The sequence below is a fragment of the Cetorhinus maximus genome, chromosome 13, assembly GCF_964194155.1.
Source record: "Cetorhinus maximus chromosome 13, sCetMax3.hap1.1, whole genome shotgun sequence".
Classification (NCBI taxonomy): Eukaryota; Metazoa; Chordata; class Chondrichthyes; order Lamniformes; family Cetorhinidae; genus Cetorhinus; species Cetorhinus maximus.
Window position 1 is genome coordinate 120,195,566 of NC_135891.1, and position 23,323 is coordinate 120,218,888.

The following is a 23,323-nucleotide window of genomic DNA, read 5'->3' on the forward strand; positions in this document are numbered from 1 at the left end:
TTCCAGGGATTCACCCATTTTACAGTCTCTCCGCAGGGCCATAAATCCCAAGACTGCCCCCAGTGCCACCTAGACCAGGTTGGCCTGATGTGCTACCACAGTGTAAGATCATCTCCAATGGGATTAGACTCCCAGAATCATTAATCATCATCTGTGTACAATTCCAACCAGCTTTTTCCATTATATTTCCCCAAGTCCACGTTTCAAACGGAAATAGTCCATAATGCGGCACCTCCACTGGGCGGAGGCTGTAATTTCGCTGTGACAAGTTTAGATCAGCAACTTCCAGTATAAATGTGGTCAGAAGAATTTAGAAATGAAAAATAAAAATAAAAACAACTATATGATTTTAAAACGGAGACTGGGTTACATCTGTGAACCCTGGTCTAAATAGTTATCCCCACTTCAGCTAAAGGCAACACTTGATGCAAAGCCAGAGGAGATCAGCTAATTATATACAATTTCACACATCTATTCCAAGACACTCACACACGCTCTTGCACGCACACACAATGTGAACAAGAATCAGTATCACTGAATGCTTTGTTTTGTGTCACACTGACTAACCCTGTCATTCAAACACTGTCTTGTTCTACAGAAGACTATGACTAACCCAAATTCTCATCTGCAGAGGCAGCGTCTGAACAGATCATTCAGCATTCAGCTATTTTTCGCTTCAGAAACCACTAGATACGTTTTCCGTCAGTAACGCTTCCTGTCAGATGATGCCCTCTGACCTGGTGTTACCCTAGTGGATCAGCTCACATCCTGATCTGATGAGCCACACTGTACACTAGCTTTCAGACTCATATCAGCTGATCGTACTCAGGTGGAGCAGTAGTGGGAAGTGCTAGGGCAGGCCTTAATGTCAGTGTGGGGTGGGCCTGGCTCCCAGGTGTGGCCTGGTTTGTGGGGTGGGGCACGCAGGGCAGGGCCCACCATCTGGGGCGGCGCCCAGCCCGCGGTGCAGGGTGGGGTGGGGCGCAGTGCGCGGTGCGGCACTGTTGCCTCAGAACCGAAGGTCATCAGTTCAAGCCCCACTCCAGAGACTGGAGTACAAAATCCAGGGCATTACAGTTTGTTGGTGTTGGTTGAAGGAGAAACGTTAGCCAGAACACCTAGAGAACTCTCTGCTCTTTCTCCAGTAGTTCTGTTGGATCTTTTACATCCACCTGAATAATTTTAACATATCATCTGAAAGGTGACACCTCCAACATTGCAGTGTTCACTCAGTGCTGCCTACATAATGAGCTCATGTTTCTGGAGTGGGTCTTGTACTTACAACATTCTGACTTGGAGGGAGTAGTGTGGTTGACAGAGCCAAGGAATGTTAGCTGTGGCTCACTCTCTTCTGAGTCACAAGGTTCCAGATTCACTCTAGGTCCCACTCTAGGGCTTGAGCACAAAAATCAAGGGCGACAGTCCAGTGCAGAGTTGAGGAGCACTGCAACGTAAGAAATACTGTCTTTCCCATGAGACATGAAACCGAGGACCCACCGTCCTGTTTGGGTGGATGTAAAGAATTCCACAGGTTTCGAGAAAGAACAGGGGCGTTCTCCCTGTTGTCCTGGCCAGTATCCATTCCTCAATCAATATGACAAAAACAGATTATCTGGTCATTATCACATTGTTAAACACGTTCAGAGATGTTGATGGAAGACAGATATTAGTCTGTGATGCTGACACTGCCCATTGTGATTAGGAAGACAAATGGAATGTTGGCGTTTATTGTGAGGGAAATGGAATATAAAAAGAGGGAAGTTTTACTGCTGTACAGGGCCTTGGTGAGACCACATCTGGATTAGTGTGTACAGTTTTGGTCTCCTTATTTGAAAAAGGATATAACTGTGTTAGAAACAGTTCAGAGAAGGTTCACTTGACTGGTACCTGGGATGAGGGGCTTATCTTATGAAAAAAGGTTGGACAGGTTGGGCCTATATCCATTGGAGTTTAGAAGAATGAGAGGTGATCTTATTGAAACATATAAGATCCTGAGGGGATTTGATAGGGTGGATACTGGGAAGATGTTTCCTCTTGTGGGGGAGACTAGAACTAGGGGACACAGTTTAAGAATAAGAGGTTTCCCGTTTAAGATGGAGATGAGGAGAAATTTTTTTCTCTGAGGGTCAGTGGTCTGTGGAATTCTCTTCCCCAGGGAGCAGTGGAGGCTGGCTCATTGAACTTATTCAAGACAGCGTTAGACAGATTTTTGAGCGACAAGGGAGTCAAGGGTTATGGGGAGGCAAACAGGAAAGTGGAGCTGAGACCACAAGCCATAATTTTATTGAATGATGGAGCAGACTCAAGGGGCCGAATGGCCTACTCCTGCTCCTAAGCTCTATGTTCAATTGCCCTAGCAGAGAGGGAGATGTTGCTTTCATTTAACATGTGCACTTAAGCCTATATATAGAATGAAGCAAACAAGAGAAAATTCTTGAAATAGCATTTGATGGTCAGGGGGATGTGTAGTTTTTTTGTTGTGTGTCTCGAGATAGCTAAATTCCTGCCAATGCAGCTTGTTCTCCTGCCTCTGCTACATTCCTAAACACTGCAGGGTCACTTGACACCAACCAGTTCAAAATGAAAGTGTTTGATTGTTGTATGCCCTGGACCTTACACAGAGACAAGGAGAACAGCAGGAGCTGGAATAACCAGCAGAAACCCCCGGGGTTTTTTCATGATACCAGATACCTTCAGAACAAAGCATTCGCCACTTATTTAGTCACCCGATTCCCCTCATCTACAGAGTATCTTGTAACTCACTTCCAGGCTTTGTACAACTGAGGGAACAAGGGGAGTTGGATGTGCTAAATCTGCCTCTGGCTTTGATTCATAACGTGTTTCATTGAGATGGACATTAGGAGCGTCCAGGAATTAACGGTTAATGGCCAGGTCATTGCTGTGAGCAACACAAAAAGAAAAATCCTAGGGACAATAAAAAGATTCTGCCTCCTTAAAAAATATTTCCTTTCAATAATATTAGAAAAATTTTGGAGACATGAGGAAATGTGTGTTTCATTGGCAAAGATTCATCCAGTCGGGTAATGGTCGCCTTCCAATTGGCCAAGGTGGGGTACCGTGGACACTGGATGTGTCAGGTGACCAATGGCGGGTGTGTGAGGGGAATTGGTTAGCAATCGGAAATCATGTGACAAAACCACCAGCAAGCACGCCTAGAGTTAGCAACCCCAAGTACATCACAATAGCAAATGGAAAACTAGTAACAGATAACAAGAAAAGTTTTTGGATACTAATTATGAGGTAAATGAAGGTCGCTTGGAGTAGAAGAATACCCCTGCCCACCAAGGACAAAGGGCAAGAGAAGATTCTGCAAGTTGAGGCACCGATTAATTGGTGGGTGTGAAAGCTAAAAATTGTCAGTCAAGAGACAGATGGCAGAGTGTGGCTCCCAAAAGGGCACCAAAAAGCATTCTGGACCCTTAATTTACACAGGACTTAAGCTATTTGGTCACAGAAAACCTGTCCTAGTGCTAGGCTTCACTGAATCAGTTCCTGTGGCAGCTCTTGACTGTCCTCTCACCCCATGTCTACAAACAAAGAGAAGGCCTCTCAAACACTGTGTTTGTATTCCATCTAACCCCAAAGTGTCAGCTGTGGCTCAGTGGGTAGCACACTCACCTCTGAGTCAGAGGATTGTGGGTTCAAGTCCCATTGTGGAGACTTAAGCCCATACCCAGGCTGATACTCCAGCGCAGTACTGAGGGAGCATAGCAATGTCTGAGGTGCTGTCTTTCAGATGAGATGTTAAACTGAAGCCCACTTTTCTCTCTCTAGTAGACAGAAAAGATCCCACGGCATTATTTCAAAGGAGAGCTGAGGAACACTACCCAGTGTCCTAAACAATATTTATTGCTTAATCAACACCACAAAAAAAATTATCTGGTCATTATCACATCGTTGTGCGCAAATTGACTGCTGCACTTCCTACATTACAACAGTGACTACACTTCAAAAAAGTACTCATTGGCAGCAAAGCACAATGGGACATTCTGAGGTGGTGGAAGTGCTGTAGGAATGCAAGCTCTTATTTCCTTTTAAACATGAAAGATGCTGAACTTAGTCTGAGGAATGCCTTCAAATACACTGGAACTCTTCTACAATCGATAGATAAAAGTGAGAGTCAGTGTGTGTGTGGAACCCATACCCCATCAAGAGTCAGTGTGTGTGGGACCCGTACCCCAGTGAGAGTCAGTGTGTGTGGAACCCGTACCCCAGTGAGAGTCAGTGTGTGTGGAACCTGTACCCCAGTGAGAGTCAGTGTGTGTGGAACCTGTACCCCAGTGAGAGTCAGTGTGTGTGGATCCTGTATCCCAGTGAGAGTCAGTGTGTGTGGATCCTGTATCCCAGTGAGAGTCAGTGTATGTGGGACCCGTACCCCAGCGAGAGTCAGTGTGTGTGGAACCTGTACCCCAGCGAGAGTCAGTGTGTGTGGAACCTGTACCCCAGTGAGAGTCAGTGTGTGTGGATCCCATATCCCAGTGAGAGTTAGTGTGTGTGGATCCCGTATCCCAGCGAGAGTCAGTGTATGTGGAACCCGTACCCCAGTGAGAGTCAGTGTGTGTGGGACCCGTACCCCAGCAAGAATCAGTGTGTGTGGAACCCGTACCCCAGTGAGAGTCAGTGTGTGTGGCACCCGTACCCCTGCAAGAGTCAGTGTGTGTGGGACCCGTACCCCAGTGAGAGTCAGTGTCTGTGGGACCCATACCCAACAATGCCCTGTTGTCTGGACAAGGCAATTATTTTTCTTGTACAACTAATACCGGGTAAGACTGAACATTTCCAACCAATCCTAAATAGCAGCTGCAGACTGTCTATCATTGGTCAAAACTGTCATTGGGATCTTAGTAAATTGTAAGAGGGGATGTGTGGGATACTGGCCCATTTCTCTTCATAAAAAGCTGAATAACTGGGAGGGGCTTCACAACAAATCAGCCACATGATTCCCATACATTCACCCCAACTAGACATCGCTGCCTGACCTGCACGCACTTGTTATTTCAACATATAATCTGAAAAATATAAAACATTTATCAAAATGTATCTTTCAGATTTGTGTCATTTATGTATGACCATTAATAACTGAGAGCACTGGGGTACAACTCAGACCCCCTATAACACTGGGGCACAGTAATGGTGGGGACAGATCTGTCACTGTATAACACTGGGGTACAGTACTGGTGGGGACAGGTCTGTCACTGTATAACACTGGGGTACAGTACTGGTGGGGACAGGTCTGTCACTGTATAACACTGGGGTACAGTACTGGTGGGGACAGGTCTGTCACTGTGTAACACTGGGGTACAGTATTGGTGGGGACAGGTCTGTCACTGTATAACACTGGGGTACAGTACTGGTGGGGACAGGTCTGTCACTGTATAACACTGGGGTACAGATTGGAACTTGAACATTCCTTTGGGGCTTTCACTCACTGAATCCAGGAAACTGACTGTTCCCAGTAAACATTACTCAATCCTTTTCAAATCCCCGATCACTCAACTCCAATCTATCTCAGGCATGTTTCTGAACACATTCATGTTCCTGCAAGCAGACAGAACCATTGGAACAAGGCCAAAATTTAAAAGGAGTAAGAGGTGAATCTCACAGCTCAGACACACACTGGAACTTTTAAATTCATATCTCCAGCTATTGCCTGATCAACAATTGGGTTTAGAAGGTTACTGGGTATACCTTTCAGCTCTTCTCCCTTTATATGTCAAATTAAACCTGAAACATGGAAAAGAAAATGCATCATATTCTGCAGAGCTAATCAGTGAGGCGCAGAGGACAGAGTTGTTTGAACACATCTTCACTCCTACATGTACCAACCAGTTTATTAACACTGCTTCCCAGGTGTGCAGCCACCCATCAGCCTGAGTTAGCCGGAGCTCAAACCCTCCCCTCCCCCCAGCAGTCTGTCTAGAAGTTGCTGAGTTTAACTGGGGTACAAGTTGCCACTCTGCAGAGGAGATTCACTGGAATGGTACCAGGAATAACAGACTTCAGTTATGTGGAAAGATTGGAGAAGCTGGGATTGTTCTCCTTAGAGCAGAGAAGGGTAAGAGATTTTATTAGGTGTTCAGAAACATGAGGTATTTTGGCCAATGTTCCCCTTAAGTTGCGCACATGCACAACTGTGCAGCAACCTGCACAAGCCGCTCAGGGTCATCTCATTTAAGACACTGGGCACGTGCGACTGCGCAATAAAATTTAAAGGTGCCAAGCGCTTAAATGAATGAGCCACTTGTTGATTTTGATAGAATAGATACTGTCTCCCATGGCAGGAGTACTTTACCAGTGGTGAAACATTTGGGACGTCCTGGAGTCTTGGAAGGTAAATGCAATAATTCATTAATAGGTGTAAAAGTAAGTTATCCTCCTCAATAAACACCAGTCAAAACTGCTGCTGCTTAAAAAAAATGTTTTCAGGGTTTGGGTGTTGCTGGCAAGACTGGCATTTATTACTCATCTCCAGTTGCCCAGAGGTGCCACCTTCTTAAACCACTGGTACTCAACATTGATGCAACAGGTTGGTTTCCTTGGCCCATACAGAGGACAGAGTTAGCCACATTAGTATGGGGCTCGAGTCGCATTGAGGGTAAAGACAGTTTACTACCTGAGAAAGCATCAGTGAACCAGTCAGGTTTTTACAACATCCTAACAGCTTCTGATCAACTGTTTCATATCTGCTACTTGAAAAAGCTCTCCCCCCTTCTGTAAAGCAGTTCATTCGCAGTGCAAGTGGCACTGGTCATCCTGTTCTAACCCAATGTCCACACTCTCCCACTCTAGCAAGGGAGGGTGACTGGGTAAAGATTGGGAGCAGGAAGGCTGGCCCGTGGGTGCTGAGGCCAACTGCTGCCCTGGCTAACACTGCATAGAGATGAAAATGCAGTCCTGTGTACTTCAGCTACTCTATCAGAGAATCAGGGCGATGGGACCATCTCCTATGTCAAGCGTGTCCAACCTTCTGTTGCTTTCATGGGCCAAGTGGGTGTGCATTTATGAAAGAGCTCAAGGTATACAGATATAACAGCAACTTGCATTTATGTAGTACCATTACTGCAGTAAAATGAAGTGATTATGAAATAAAACAACCGAGCCACAAAAGGAGATATTAGGACAGGTGATCAAGAGCTAAGTCAATGAGTTAGGTTTAAGGAGTGTCTGAAAGAAGAGAGGGGTGGGGAATTTTAGGAAGGGTACTACAGAGCTAATGGTCCAGCAGCTGAAAACACAGCCACCAATGATGGAACAATTTTTTAAAGGAATTTATGGGATGTGGGCTTCGCTGGCTGGGCCAGCATTTATTGCCCATCCCTAGTTGCCCTTGAGAAGGTGGTGGTGAGCTGCCTTCTTGAACCTCTGCAGTCCATGTGTTGTAGGTACACCCACAGTGCTGTTAGGGAGGGAGTTCCAGGATTTTGACCCAGCGACAGTGAAGGAATGGCGATATATTTCCAAGTCAGGATGGTGAGTGACTCGGAGGGGAACTTGGAGGTGGTGGTGTTCCCATCTATCTGCTGCCCTTGTCCTTCTGGATGGACCCATCTTCACGCAGTGGTCGTGGGTTTGGAAGGTGCTGTCTAAGGAGCCTTGGTGAGTTTCTGCAGTGCATCTTGTAGATGGTACACACTGCTGCTAATGTGCGTCGGTGGTGGAGGGAGTGAATGTTTGTGGATGGGGTGACAATCAAGGAGGCTGCTTTGTCCTGGGTGGTGTCAAGCTTCTTGATTGTTGTGGGAGCTGCACTCACCCAGGCAAGTGGCAAGTATTCCATCACACTCCTGACTTGTGCCTTGTAGATGGTGGACAGGCGTTGGGGAGTCAGGAGGGGAGTCAGGAGGTGAGTTACTCACCACTGGATTCCCAGCCTCTGACCTGCTCTTGTAGTCACAGTATTTATATGGCCAGTCCAGTTTAGTTTCTGGTCAATGGCAACCCCCAGGATATTGATAGTGGGGGATTCATTGATGGTAATGCTGTTGAATGTCAAGGGGCGATGGTTAGATTCTCTCTTGTTGGAGATGGTCATTACCTGACACTTATGTGGCATGAATGTTACTTGCCACCCGTGAGCCCAAGCCTGGATATTGTCCAGGTCTTGCTGCATTTGGACATGGATTGCTTCCGCATCTGAGTCGTCGCGAATGGTGCTGAACATTGTGCAATCATCAGCAAACATCCCCATTTCTAATCTTATGATGGAAGGAAGTTCACCGATGAAGCAGCTGAAGATGGTTGGGCCCAGGACACTACCCTGAGGAACTCCTGAAGTGATGTCCCGGAGCCGAAATGACTGACCTCCAACAACCACAACCATCTTCCTTTGTGCTAGGTATGACTCCAACCAGTGGAGAGTTTTCTCCCCGATTCCCATTGACTCCAGTTTTGCTAGGGCTCCTTGATGCCACACTCGGTCAAATGCTGCCTTGATGTCAAGGGCAGTCACTCGCACCTCACCTCTGGAGTTCAGCTCTTTTGTCCATGTTGGTACCAAGGCTGTAATGAGGTCAGGAGCTGAGCGGCCCTGACGGAATCTAAACTGGGTGTCATTGAGCAGGTTATTGCTAAGGAAGTGACGCTTGATAGCACTGTTGATGATCCCTTCCATCACTTTACTGATGATTGAGAGTAGGCTGATCAGGTGGCAATTGACCGGGTTGGATTTGTCCTGCTTTTTGTGTACAGGACATACCTGGACAATTTTCCACATAGCCGGGTAGATGCCAGTGTTGTAGCTGTTCTGGAACAGCTTGGCTAGGGGCGCGGCAAGTTCTGGAGCACCACTCCAGTACTATTGCCGGAATATTGTCAGGGCCCATAGCCTTTGCAGTATCCAGTGTCTTCAGCCATTTCTTGATATCACGTGGAGTGAATCAAATTGGCTGAAGACTGGCACCTGTGATGCTGGGGACATCCAGAGGAGGCCGAGATGGATCATCAACTCGGCACTTCTGCTGAAGATTGTAGCAAATGCCTTATCTTTTGCACTGATGTGCTGGGCTCCCTCGTCATTGAGGATGGGGATATTTGTGGAGCCTCTTCCTCCAGTGAGTTGTTTAATTGCCCACAACCATTCATGACTGGATGTGGCAGCACTGCAGAGCTTAGATCTGATCCATTGGTTGTGTGATCGCTTAGCTCTGCCTATCACTTGCTGCTTACGCTGTTTGGCACACAAGCAGTCCTGTCTTAAAGCTTCACCAGGTTGATACTCATTTTTAGGTGTGCCTGGTGCTGCTCCTGGCATGCCCTCCTGCACTTTTCATTGAACCAGGGTTGATTCCCTGGCTTGATGGTAATGGTAGAGTGGGGGATATGCCAGGCCATGAGGTTACAGATTGTTTGAGTACAATTCTGCTGCTGCTGATGGCCCACAGCGCCTCATGGATGCCCGGTCTTGAGTTGCTAGATCAGATTCCTTGAGTGGTCAATACTATCAGATCCTTCTCTGCTTCAAGAGTAATCCACCAATGAGGTAAATGCACAATGTTTCATGCCTCACTCAGCCTTCTATCAGATATGTGACAGTATCCTGTTTCAATTGTGTCTTTCATTCTGTGGTGTTGCAAGGTATCTGCTGATCTCACCAAGATGTCGGTCAGTCCAAACAACATGAAACCACTTCTATCTCTGCTCATATTAACATTGCTTCCTCAATCCCTCCTCCCCTCTGCCCCACCCCTAATCACTCCTTTCCACCCCCCATAAAACAAAATTTCGTTGATCAATTGCCCTTACTCTTACCTGGAACACCTTGGGGCGTTTTGGGATACAAACACTGCACGATTTGTTCTTGGATGACGGTTTTGTAACAAATTGTGTCATCTTCATTTTTCACATTACATCGGCTCGAAACAACTATTGTTAAAATGGAACCTTTTTTTTTAAACCCAGTTTCAAAATGGAGGCCTGGAGATAATGTGGATTTAGGCCAAGGTCAGATTGCTGGATTTGTAAATCAGTCAGGATTCAGTGAAGGTCCACAAAAGATTGTTTTATCCTCATCAAACTGGATTAGTAATACATTCTAAATCAACATTGATCCCTTTTGCTGTCTGTTTCTATCTGTAACTTCAGCTCATCCAAAACTCTGCTGCCTGCATTCTAATTCGCATCAAACTCCATTCACCCATTATCTCCTGTGCTTGCTGATGTACACTGGCTTCATCTCCCAAAGCCTCCGATTTAAAATTCCCACCGTTCTACTTCAATCCCTTCATAGCCTCATCCTTTCCTGCAACTTCTCCAGGTCTCAACACTCTGCCCAGAGCTCCGCTCCCCTCACTTTGACCATTTGCACATTCCACCAACACCTCCGTTGGTGGCCATGCCTTCAGCTGCCTTGGCCCCACACCCTTGGATTCCCTCCCTAAACCACACCAACCTCCTCTTCTCCACCTCTTCGACCAAATGTTTGGCTGCCCCCTCCTAACATATTCTGCTTTCTCTCAATGTCTGCTTTCCTTACATTTCTGTGAAGCAATTTTGGACATTTTCCTTTGTTAAAGGCAGGATATAAATGCCGCTTGTTGAAGAAAGACATTTTAAAAAATAATTCTTCTCCAAGCACAACCCAAGTTTGGAAAGGGGAGGTGGTTAGAAATTCAACATCCTGCTGGGCAGGTTTCTCACTGAACCTACTCAGAGTCAAATTTCACAGCCACTCCATGTGACTGAAATCAGAGCTACAAACTCCCCATTTAATTCTGAGGTAACTGAGGTATGGGTGGAGTTGGGGGTGGGGGGTGAAGAACATGGAAATATCGCCTCTCCGCCCGCTTACCAGCTCACTCTGTCACGTTAGTGACAAGTACTCAGATCAGCAGCAACTGACGGCATTGCTCAGAAGGTCAGAGTTCAAAAGAAGAAAGCATCCCAAAGGTTCAAAGGTCAAACTCATCCGCGGACATGGGGCTAGACCCAGATCTGGACACTCCCAGATTCCATCTCCGCTCTACTGTAATTTGCAAAGATGAAGTTTGAATTTTTGGAGCAAAGGAGCTTTTTTATTTAAAAAAAAAGAGGCATCGGATAATTAAAATGGTGAGGTGTTAAATTTTGATGTTCTGGCCTATAGATTATAAATAATAAGCAATTTGTTAGCCTGCCTCTGCAATGATAAACACAATAATAATTGTGCATTGATCACAATCTGAGATTGTAGCAGGATGGTCAATTGTTTAAAATCAAGTTCAATGACCCACTGATGTGGGGAATTGTAGCGTGTTCATTACTTTTGTATTATTACACAAGGACAGGATGTAAGGAATGCACTAAGTACAGACTTGAGCAAGTGATGCAGGTACAGTGATCGATTGAAGTCAGTAGTGAGGAGTGCTACATTGTTGGACTTGTCATCCTTCATAAGAGGTGTGAAACCAAGGCTACATGTCTCTTTAACAAGATGGATGTATAAGGTTCCCGAGCTTTATTCAGAGAAGAGAAGGGAATCCACACAGTGTCCTGGTCAATAGTTAACCAAAATACACCACTTTAGCATATCGCTGTTTGAGAGACCTGGCTGCCTTGACCTTATAACAACAGTTAGTACGCCAGTGATACTTTGGGGAGTCCCGAGGATAGAATGTCACAGCCGTAGTGAGATTCAAACTTGTAAGCTCTAAGTTTCCAATCTGAACCAGAATTGCACCCAGGACAGCCTGCAGTAAACTGGGACAGCCATGGTAAAGGAAGCAAGAGAGAGCTGGGGAGGGGGAGGGAAATTGGGACAGAACGTGGTGTGGGGAGGAGATTGGAACAGATGGTGGTGGGAGACTGAGGTCAATGGTGGGGGAGTGGAAATTGGGACCAGTGGGGGCAGGAGTAAAATTGGGGATTGGCGGTGAGGGAAGCAGGAAACTCCAGGGAATGTGAAATTTCAATTTAATTCCCCATGGATTTCTGGTCTGTTATGAATCATGTTCTATGAACCTGCTTCTTATGGGTCAGAAATAAGACAGAACGGCCCCAGAACAGCAGAAACAGGCCGGGGTGTGGGGCTGGGGAGAGACGGCTGCTCTGTGATTGGTGGGGTAGGGTAGGGTAGCGTAGGGTGGGTGACTCTGGGATGGATGGGGGGGGCAGGGGGAGTCATTCTGGGATGGGGGGATGGGGTGGGGTAAGTCACTCTGGGATGGATGGGGGGGTGGGGGGAGTCACTCTGGGATAGATGGGGAGTGGGGGGAGGTCCCCCTGGGATGGATGGGGGGGCTGGGGGAGGTCCCCCTGGGATGGATGGGGTGGGGGGGGGGGGGTCCCCCTGGGATGGACGGGGGGGGGGGGGGGGGGGGGGGGTTCCCCTGGGATGGATGGGGGTGGGTCCCCCTGGGATGGACGGGGGGGGGTTCCCCTGGGATGGATGGGGGGGGGTCCCCCTGGGATGGATGGGGGTGTGGGGGGCGTCCCCCTGGGATGGATGGGGGGGTGGGGGGAGTCCCCCTGGGATGGGTGGGGGGAGTCCCCCTGGGATGGATGAGGGGAGTCCCCCTGGGATGGATGGGGAGGGTGGGGGGAGTCCCCCTGGGATGGATGGGGAGGGTGGGGGGGGAGTCCCCCTGGGATGGATGGGGAGGGTGGGGGGGGAGTCCCCCTGGGATGGATGGGGAGGGTGGGGGGGGAGTCCCCCTGGGATGGATGGGGAGGGTGGGGGGGGAGTCCCCCTGGGATGGATGGGGAGGGTGGGGGGGGAGTCCCCCTGGGATGGATGGGGAGGGTAGGGGGGGAGTCCCCCTGGGATGGATGGGGAGGGTGGGGGGGGAGTCCCCCTGGGATGGATGGGGAGGGTGGGGGGGAGTCCCCCTGGGATGGATGGGGAGGGTGGGGGGGGAGTCCCCCTGGGATGGATGGGGAGGGTGGGGGGGGAGTCCCCCTGGGATGGATGGGGAGGGTGGGGGGGGAGACCCCCTGGGATGGATGGGGAGGGTGGGGGGGGAGTCCCCCTGGGATGGATGGGGAGGGTGGGGGGGGAGTCCCCCTGGGATGGGGACGGTGTGGGGGGAGTCACTCTGGGATGGGGGGGGAGTCACTCTGGGATGAGGGGGGGTGTGGGTTGGGGTGAGTCACTCTGGGATGGGGGGTGTGGGTTGGGGTGAGTCACTCTGGGATGGGGGGTGTGGGTGGGGTGGGGGAGTCACTCTGGGATGAGGGGGATGTGAGGGTGGGGGGAGTCACTCTGGGATGAGGGGGGTGTGAGGGTGGGGGGAGTCACTCTGGGATGAGGCGGGTGTGAGGGTGGGGGGAGTCACTCTGGGATGAGGGGGGGTGTGGGGGGGGAGTCACTCTGGGATGAGGGGGGGTGTGGGGGGGAGAGTCACTCTGGGATGAGGTGTGGGTTTGGGGGAGTCACTCTGGGATGGGGGTGTGGGTTGGGGTGAGTCACTCTGGGATGGGGGGGGGTGTGGGGGAGAGTCACTCTGGGATGAGGGGGGTGGGGGGTTGGGGGGAGAGTCACTCTGGGATGAGGGGGGTGGGGGGTTGGGGAGAGAGTCACTCTGGGATGAGGGGGGTGTGGGGAGTCACTCTGGGATGAGGGGGGTGTGGGTGGGGGAGTCACTCTGGGATGAGGTGTGGGGTTGGGGGGGAGTCACTCTGGATGGGGGGGTGGGGGAGTCACTCTGGGATGAGGTGTGGGGTTGGGGGGAGAGTCACTCTGGGATGAGGTGTGGGGTTGGGGGGAGTCACTCTGGGATGGGGGGTGTGGGTTGGGGTGAGTCACTCTGGGATGGGGGGGTGTGAGGGTGGGGGGAGTCACTCTGGGATGAGGGGGGGTGTGGGGGAGAGTCACTCTGGGATGAGGGGGGTGTGTGGGGGAGAGTCACTCTGGGATGAGGGGGGGTGTGGGGGGAGAGTCACTCTGGGATGAGGGGGGTGTGTGGGGGAGAGTCACTCTGGGATGAGGGGGGGGTGTGGGGGGGAGAGTCACTCTGGGATGAGGGGGGGGTGTGGGGGGGAGAGTCACTCTGGGATGAGGTGTGGGGTTGGGGGGGAGAGTCACTCTGGGATGAGGTGTGGGGTTGGGGGGAGTCACTCTGGGATGAGGTGTGGGGTTGGGGGGAGTCACTCTGGGATGAGGGGGGAGAGTCACTCTGGGATGAGGTGTGGGGTTGGGGGGGGTCACTCTGGGATGAGGTGTGGGGTTGGGGGGGGTCACTCTGGGATCTGCTACCTGCAATCGCGGGACATGATTCAACAGTTCAAAAAGATCCAGACTGAGAGAGAGAGAGAGAGAGCTCTTTTAAAAAGGTGAAAGAATTCTTACATTTGTTGGGAACTAAGCGGTTGGAGTCGCTCCGGATTCTGGATAAAGGCGGGGACCTGATTAATGGATCCTTTGGCCACTTGGCGACGGTGGAATATTTGGTTGTCAGACTTCCTGCCTCTAAGAGTTTCCCGGAGCGCGGCTCCAGGATGCGGCTCTTTCACACAAAGTTACTCGCAGCCTCTCCGAGCCGAGGAATTCTAAAGCTCGGATACTTTGTATCTTCTTTCCGGAAACCAGCGGCTCAACTCGCAACAAAACGGCAACATTGTAACGAAAGCGGAATTTCTCACCAGCCCCCCCGAGTGATGGATCCTCCAGCCCGGCTGCTGGGCTCCGTGTCCCGGGACCCGGCCTCCCGGCCTCGGCGACCCCTCAGCCCCTGTGAATTTCACCCATTTTCCCCCCTCGGCCAAAGGGCGTCAGTTTCACTCCGGTTTCATGCGGGGGGTGGTTTTTTTTGTGAAACTGACCAGCCCGAGTCCGCTCTGACTCGCTCACCCCGCGGCTTCCGGCTCCAGCAAATAAACTCAACTCAAACCTAAAACACTTTTTCCTGTTTCCGCCTCTCTTTGCTCAGTTTTTTTTGTTTCTGATGATGATGATGATGATGTTGGGGGTGGGGGGGGAGGTCCAGCGCCTTCTCACGGTCGAAAGCTGAATCAATCTTTTTGTCTGTCTGTCTCTCTCTCTCTCTCTCCCTCTCTCTCTTCCCCCACCCCCGAGTATCAGTTCTCTCTCCGCCAAACTCTGACTCTCAATTGGTAACCAGACTCCATCCTGTCCCTAAACTAAACCCAGTGAGCTATTCGACCGTGTGAGGCGGCACCGCCGACAGGGGAGGGCGGGGTGTCACTGAGACTGTCTCTCAGCCACGTGGAGCGAGAATGTCCCGGTTTGATTCCAATCTGCGCGCAAGTCTGGATATTAGGACTTGCATTGCTATAGCGCCTTTCACCACCTCAAGACAAAAGACGTTTCACAGCCTCTCAAATACTTTTGAAGTCTAGACGCTGGTGCGATGCGTCACTCAATTCGTGCAGAGCAAGATCCCACAAACAGCCAATGTGATCATGATCAGGTCATCTTTAGTGATGTTTGTTGGTTGAGGGATCAGGGTCGTGTGGGGCCTCCGGGGACGGTCTCTTGGCGGTCGCCCAGGTGAGGGTTCAATGCTCCGTTAACAAACCGCGGCCAATGCAGGAATTCTCGGTGCTGATGATGGAAGAGTTGGGAACCGGGAGGGACAACGGCTGCTTGCAGATGGAGGGAGGGTCCCTCGGAAAGGGGACCTGGCGTTTCTGTTAAACACACAGGAGGAAGGTAACGGGAAACCGCCTCATGGATTCTTTTCTCTGGTCCTTTTGTTAATTTCTCATTGAAAATGGGAGGCTCCGGCCAGCGACTGGAAACTGCAAACCGGGAGGCGTGGGGGGAATGAACAGAGGAGCTGGACTTAGGCTGATCACTGCTCCAAAACTGAGGGGTAAATATCAGCCCAAAGACACCAGAGAATATCCCTGCTGTTCAATATAGTGCCCGTGGGATTTGTACATCCGCCTGAGAGGAGACCTGGGTTTATCATATCAAATGCACAGCACCACAAACAGTGCGGCACTCCCTCAGTACTGACCCTCCGACAGTGCGGCACTCCTTCAGTACTGACCCTCCGACAGTGCGGCACTCCCTCAGTACTGACCCTCCGACAGTGCGGCACTCCCTCAGTACTGACCCTCCGACAGTGCGGCACTCCCTCAGTACTGACCCTCCGACAGTGCGGCACTCCCTCAGTACTGACCCTCCGACAGTGCGGCACTCCCTCAGTACTGACCCTCCGACAGTGCGGCACTCCCTCAGTACTGACTCCGACAGTGCGGCACTCCCCCAGTACTGACCCTCCGACCGTGCGGCACTCCCTCAGTACTGACCCTCCGACAGTGCGGCACTCCCTCAGTACTGACCCTCCGACAGTGCGGCACTCCCTCAGTACTGACCCTCCGACAGTGCGGCACTCCCTCAGTACTGACCCTCCGACAGTGCGGCACTCCCTCAGTACTGACCCTCCGACAGTGCGGCACTCCCTCAGTACTGACCATCCGACAGTGCGGCACTCCCTCAGTACTGACCCTCCGACAGTGCGGCACTCCCTCAGTACTGACCCTCCGACAGTGCGGCACTCCCTCAGTACTGACCCTCCGACAGTGCGGCACTCCCTCAGTACTGACCCTCCGACAGTGCGGCACTCCTTCAGTACTGACCCTCCGACAGTGCGGCACTCCCTCAGTACTGACCCTCCGACAGTGCTGCACTCCCTCAGTACTGATCCTCCGACAGTGCGGCACTCCCTCAGTACTGATCCTCCGACAGTGCGGCACTCCCTCAGTACTGATCCTCCGACAGTGCGGCACTCCCTCAGTACTGACCCTCCGACAGTGCGGCACTCCCTCAGTACTGACCCTTCCACAGTGCGGCACTCCCTCAGTACTGACCCTCTGACAGTGCGGCACTCCCTCAGTACTGACCCTCTGACAGTGCGGCACTCCCTCAGTACTGACCCTCCGACAGTGCCGGCCTCCCTCATACTGACCCTCTGACAGTGCGGCACTCCCTCAGTACTGACCCTCTGACAGTGCGGCACTCCCTCAGTACTGACCCTCTGACAGTGCGGCACTCCCTTGGTACTGATCCTCTGACCATGCAGCACTCCCTCAGCACTGACCCTCTGACAGTGCAGCACTCCCTCAGTACTGACCCTCTGACAGTACGACACTCCCTCAGTACTGACCCTCTGACAGTACGACACTCCCTCAGTACTGATCTCTGACAGTGCGGCACTCCCTCAGTACTGACCCTCTGACAGTGCGGCACTCCCTCAGTACTGATCCTCTGACAGTGCAGCACTCCCTCAGTACTGATCCTCTGACCGTGCAGCACTCCCTCAGTACTGACCCACCGACAGTGCAGCACTCCCTCAGTACTGACCCTTCCACAGTGCGGTGCTCCCTCATACTGACCCTCTGACAGTACGACACTCCCTCAGTACTGACCCTTCCACAGTGCGGCACTCCCTCAGTACTGACCCTCTGACAGTGCGGCACTCCCTCAGTACTGACCCTCTGACCGTGCGGCACTCCCTCAGTACTGACCCTCCGACAGTGCGGCACTCCCTCAGTACTGACCCTCCGACAGTGCGGCACTCCCTCAGTACTGACCCTCCGACAGTGCGGTGCTCCCTCATACTGACCCTCTGACAGTACGACGCTCCCTCAGTACTGACCCTCTGACAGTGCGGCACTCCCTCAGTACTGACCCTCTGACAGTGCGGCACTCCCTCAGTACTGACCCTCTGACAGTGCGGCACTCCCTCAGTACTGACCCTCTGACAGTGCAGCACTCCCTCAGTACTGACCCTCTGACAGTGCGGCACTCCCTCAGTACTGATCCTCTGACCGTGCAGCACTCCCTCAGTACTGACCCACCGACAGTCCGGCACTCCCTCAGTACTGACCCTTCCACAGTGCGGTGCTCCCTCATACTGACCCTCTGACAGTGCGGCACTCCCTCAATACTGATCCTCTGACCGTGCGGCACTCCCTCAGTACTGACCCTCTGACAGTGCGGCACTCCCTCAATACTGATCCTCTGACCGTGCGGCACTCCCTCAGTACTGACCCTCCGACAGTGCGGTGCTCCCTCATACTGACCCTCTGACAGTACGACACTCCCTCAGTACTGACCCTCTGACAGTGCGGCGCTCCCTCAGTACTGACCCTCCGACAGTGCGGTGCTCCCTCATACTGACCCTCTGACAGTACGACACTCCCTCAGTACTGACCCTCTGACAGTGCGGCACTCCCTCAGTACTGACCCTCTGACAGTGCGGCACTCCCTCAATACTGATCCTCTGACCGTGCGGCACTCCCTCAGTACTGACCCTCCGACAGTGCGGTGCTCCCTCATACTGACCCTCTGACAGTACGACACTCCCTCAGTACTGATCCTCTGACAGTGCGGCACTCCCTCAGTACTGACCCTTCCACAGTGCGGCACTTCCTCAGTACTGACTCCGACAGTGCGGCACTCCCTCAGTACTGACTCCGACAGTGCGGCACTCCCTCAGTACTGACTCCGACAGTGCGGCACTCCCTCAGTACTGACCCCGACAGTGCGGCACTCCCTCAGTACTGACCCTCTGACCATGCAGCACTCCCTCAGTAATGACCCTCCGACAGTGCGGCACTCCCTCAGTACTGACCCTTCCACAGTGCGGCACTCCCTCAGTACTGACCCTCCGACAGTGCGGCACTCCCTCAGTACTGACCCTCCGACAGTGCGGCACTCCCTCAGTACTGACTCCGACAGTGCGGCACTCCCTCAGTACTGACCCTTCCACAGTGCGGCACTCCCTCAGTACTGACCCTCTGACAGTGCAGCACTCCCTCAGTACTGACCCTCTGACAGTGCAGCACTCCCTCAGTACTGACCCTCTGACAGTGCGGCACTCCCTCAGTACTGACCCTCTGACAGTGCGGCACTCCCTCAGTACTGATCCTCTGACCGTGCAGCACTCCCTCAGTTCTACACTGGAATTTCAGTATGGATTTTGTGCTCAAATCTCTGGAGTGGGTCTTGAACCTAGTGTCTCCTGACTCAAGGTGAGACAGTTAGCCATTGAGTCACAGCTCCTACAGTAAAAGTTTATTATGTGAGAACAATATCAGATGCTGACACCAGGACAGTGGGGGGACCCGTACCCCAGTGAGAGTCAGCACCTTCAGGAGGGGTGCAGGACCTGTACCCATGTGAGAGTCAGCACCTTCAGAGGAGGGGAGGGGACCTGTACCCCAGCAAGAGAGTCAGCACCTTCAGGGAAGTAAACTGGGGGACATGGTCCTGTGTTTAAAGTTGTGCAAACGCTGTCAGTACTTTACCTGCACATCACCAGCTCAATATCCACTCAGTGAAGTTGACCTTGGGATTGTGCATGAGGTTCCTGCCGGTCAGTATATTTCAGCCCCTATTCCCCCACCCTCACCATTTCCACCACTGGCAGGGTGTTGACCTCTAACCTTTACCCCTATGACAGCAATACACCTTCAAGTGGTTCTTGTGTTCGGATGCAGAAGAGGAAAGCAGCATCTCCCCTCAATCCCTCTAGACTGTCCCCTTGGGTGTGAGGAGGGGATATCAATCCATCATCATCAATTGGTACACCCATCATCACCAGGCCAAGAACACAGACGAGCAACTTAACCCAGCCCATTATGGAGGATCCCTGATTTTTTTGTGGTAATGTTGGTCACTCGGTACAGTGCTCACTGGTGTGAGCTGGACAATGAATTGGCAGGGTCTGCTTTCACAGCTGAGCCCATTCTCTGCATCAACATGTGACACGATGCTGCAGTGTATCTGAGTGGATCAGAATCACAGGCGTACCAAGTAATGTTCCCTGCAAGCTGTGTGCCATCTCGCAACACTGAAGTTGGCCCCTTTAAGTTACTGCATGTGCCAGCCACGCAAAAAAAAATCTAAAGGGGCAATATACTTCAATAAATCACCGCCACCCCCCCCCACCCCCCAAACAAAAAAAATTAACGGGAATGCGGATACTGAGGACAGTTAAAGCACCATAACTGAGATCAGCTCATTCTGCACAGGCCAGACACATGAGGTCTTGGCCATTTCTGTTCTGTACCAATTGAACCAGAAGAGGTGCCGCTCCCATTAAAGTGAGCTTGTCCTGATTTGTTGTCTCTTGTGTACTGAACACTATTTTCCAATATCAGAATTTTGGGCAAAGTTTTTGGCAAAGTGAATCTTTCTGACTTCTCCTGTAAATTTGGTGAATAATGGTGGAGTTCTGGTCAATGGCTGCACTGATGCTCGCTCAGCTCCTCTCGTGCAGAATAGTGAGAATTGAATTACTTTTGTTACACCCAGAGCTAACTGCTCCAAACGCCCTCTGGCCAGACTCCCACCTAAATTAGAGCTTCTCTAAAACTTTACTTCCCATATATGGTTGATATGGACGGCAGCGGCAAGGCAGCTCACCACCACCTTCGAGGGTAATTAAGGATGGGCAATAAATGCAGGGCCAGCCAGCAAGGCCCACATCCCATGAATGAATTAAAAAAGTGTGCATGGATTTTTAAAAGGTATTTGATAAAGTACACATGATATTTGTAAAATTAAAGCCTATGGATTTAAAGGGCCTCATGGATACAAAATTGTTAAACACAAAGTAGGATATTGTGGCGAGGGGTTGTTTTTCCAGACTGGAGGGAGTATACAACGATGTCCCCCTGCATTCAGTGTTAGAATCACAGCTCCCTCTGATTTGTTAATGACCTATATTTATACAGAGCATAATTTCAAAGTTTGCAGATGATATAAAACTCAGAAATTTGGAACTTGCTGAAGTGGATAGTAACAGACTTCAGGAAGATGCGGACTGAGTGGTGAAATAGGCAGGCACATGGCAGATGAAATATAACACAGAAAAGTATGAGGTGAAACATTTTAGTAAGAACAATTATATGGTGACTTTAACACAGTAAAACATCCCAAAGTGCTTCACAGGAGCGATAATCAAACAAAATTAACATTGAACAACATAAGGATTATTAGGGCAGATGACCAGAAGATTTTTAAAAAAAAGTCTTTCACAGGATGTGGCAAGGCCACTTTTATTGCCCATCCCTAATTGCCTTTGAGAAGGTGGTGGTGAGCTGCCTTCTTGAACCGCTGCAGTCCATGTGGTTTGGGTACACCCACAGTGCAGTTAGGAAGGGAGTTCCAGGATTTTGACCCAGCGACAGTGAAGGAACGGTGATATATTTCTACGTCAGGGTGGTGAGTGACTTGGAGGAGAACTTGCAGGTGGTGGTGTTCCCATGTATTTGCTGTCCTTGTCCTTCTAGATGGTAGTGGTTGTGGGTTTGGAAGGTGCTGTCTAAGGAGCCTTGATGAATTCCTGCAGTGCATCTTGTAGATGGTACACACTGCTGCTGCTGTGCGTCAGTGGTGAAGGGAGTGAATGTTTGTGGATGTGGTGCTAATCAAGCAGGCTGGATGGTGTCCAGCTTCTTGAGTGTTGTTGAAGCTGCACTCATCCAGGCAAGTGGAGAGTATTCCATCACACTCCTGACTTGTTGCCTTGTAGATAGTGGGCAGGCTTTGGGGAGTCAGGAGGGAGAGCAATTAAAATCAGGGGAATTAGAGGAGTACAGGGATATCATAGAGTTGGAAGAGGTTACAACGATAGAGGGAAAAAATCGTGGAGTGATTTGAAAATAAGGATGAGAATTTGAAAACAGAGGTTTGCGTTACCAGGACCCAGGAAGGTCAGGCAAGCACAGTGATGAATGTGAACAGAGCTTGAGAGTTAGGACACAGGCAGAATTTTGAATGACCTCAAGTTTGTAGAGGGTAGAATATCAGAGGGTAGCCAGGAGTGTGTTAGATCTAAAGGTAACAAAGGCATGAATAAGGGTTTCAGCAGCAGGTAAGCTGAGGCAGGGGTAGAGTTGGACTATGTTACAGAGATGGAATTAGGCAGTCAGAGTGATGCTGCAGATATGTGGTCAGAAGCTCATCTCAGGATCAAATATGACACCAAGGTTGTGAACTACCTGGTTCAGCCTTGGACAGTTCCCAGGGAGAGGGACAGGGTTTGAGACTTTGGTTTTCTCAATATTTAATTGGAGGAAATTTCTTCTCATCCAGACTGGATGTCAAACAAGCAGTCTGACGATTTAAAGACAGTGGAGGAGTTGGGAGAGTTGGTGGGGTGAGGTTGGGTTGGGTGGTAATGGTACTTGTGAAAATGACACCGTCACCAAGGGGGAGCATGCAGATGAGAAATTGGAGGGGCCAAGAATAGATTCTAGAATAGAAGTAACAAGGAAAAGGATAAGCAATATGAGCTAAATGGTACAATGTTAAAAGGGTTTGCAGGAAGAGAGAGACCTGGGGGCATATGTACACAAATTTTTGAAGTGACAGGACAAGTTGAGAAGGCTGTTAACAAAGTATAATGGATCCTTGGTTTTTATTAATAGTGCAGAAAAGCAAGGAGGTGATGTGAAATCGCTATAAATCACGGGTTAGGCCCCAGCTGGAGGGCTGTGTCCAATTTTGGGCTCCACACTTTAGGAAAGATGTTGACGCCTTGGCGAGGGTATGGAGGAGACTTACTCGAATGAGACCTGAGATGTGGGACTTTAGTTAATGTGGGGAGACTGTAGAAACTGGGATTGTTCTCCTTAGAGCAGAGAACGATAAAGGGAGGTTTGATCGAAGTGTTCAAAATCATGAGGAATTTTGTAAAGAAGAAGAAATTGTTCCAAGTGGCAGAATGGTCAGTAACCAGGGGACAGTGATTTAAGGTGATTGGCAAGAACCGGAGAAGACATAAGGAAATCTGGTTATTTTTTACACCGTGAGTTATTCTGATCAGCAATGTGCCAGAAACAGATTCAATAGAAAAAGAAACATTTGCATTTATATAGCATATTTCACAATCTCCTGACCTCCTGAAGCGCTTTACAGCTAATGAGGTACTTTTGAAGTATAGTCACTGAGGTGATATAGGAAACATGAAAACCAATTTGTGCACAGCAAGAGCCCATGAAACAGCAAGATAAAACTGACTAGATAATCTGTTTGTAGTGATGTTGATCAAGAGATAAATATTAACCCAGATACTAAAATTCAAAAGTGAGTTGGATAAATACTTGAAGGGAAAAAAATACAGGGCAATAGGGAAAGAGCAGGGGAGTGGGCTTAATTGGACACCTTTAACAAAAAGCCAGCACAGGAGAGGGGCCAAAAGGCCTTCTCTGGCACTGTCAGGTTCTAGTTCATTGCTGTAGTACTTGACATTGTCCACTTGATGGCGGTATCAGTACCACCAGGTGGCAACATGGATAATTACAGTGGGCAGACTGCAGGTTAAACACAGAAAGCAAGGGGACAACAGGGAGGGGAGGGGGGGAGGGGAGGGGAGGGGGAGAGGGAAGAGGGCAGAAAAGACATGACCTA

At 50.4% G+C, this 23,323-nt stretch overlaps 1 protein-coding gene across 15 annotated transcripts in view; it reads right to left on the minus strand.

Annotated features, from left to right (window-relative positions):
• Positions 1 to 14,788, minus strand: part of myo9bl (myosin IXb-like) — a 134,823-nt gene extending 120,035 nt beyond the window's left edge. For all 15 annotated transcript variants that reach the window (XM_078556158.1, XM_078556164.1, XM_078556170.1 and 12 more), the window contains exon 1: positions 14,282 to 14,788. The gene's annotated coding sequence lies outside the window, so the exon portion shown is untranslated. The remainder of the gene's footprint in view (positions 1 to 14,281) is intronic.
• Between the last annotated feature and the right edge of the window lie 8,535 nt (positions 14,789 to 23,323).